Source organism: Protopterus annectens, chromosome 1.part2 (assembly GCF_019279795.1).
Source record: "Protopterus annectens isolate FY-2018-M chromosome 1.part2, PAN1.0, whole genome shotgun sequence".
Lineage (NCBI taxonomy): Eukaryota > Metazoa > Chordata > Ceratodontiformes > Protopteridae > Protopterus > Protopterus annectens.
Genome location: NC_056727.1, coordinates 963,736,020 through 963,736,374, shown reverse-complemented (window position 1 = coordinate 963,736,374; position 355 = coordinate 963,736,020).

Sequence of the window (355 nt, the reverse complement as noted above, 5' to 3'; positions counted from 1 at the left end):
AACACAAAGCAATAATCAGTAATATATGCTACACTGGCTGGCAATATAGTCTCTGGAGGAGTAAAATGCTGTTAAGTATGCAATGGCATGGCAACTAAAAGCAATATGCAGGTCTGACACAAAAATACTATAGCAGTATGTGCATCAAGAAGAGCAAGACTAAAAGCCACCTAACCAGTTCCATTTATGCATGGCACATGCACAGCCCATGAACTGATATAAATATAAGGAGCAATGGCCCAGACATTGTAGTTATTGGCTGTTTGGGCAGTTTTTCCATCTCTCTCAACTTTCTGATTTAAAAGCCCACATTTGCACTTGATTCCCCCCTCTCCTGTAACTAGTTTAGTCCAGA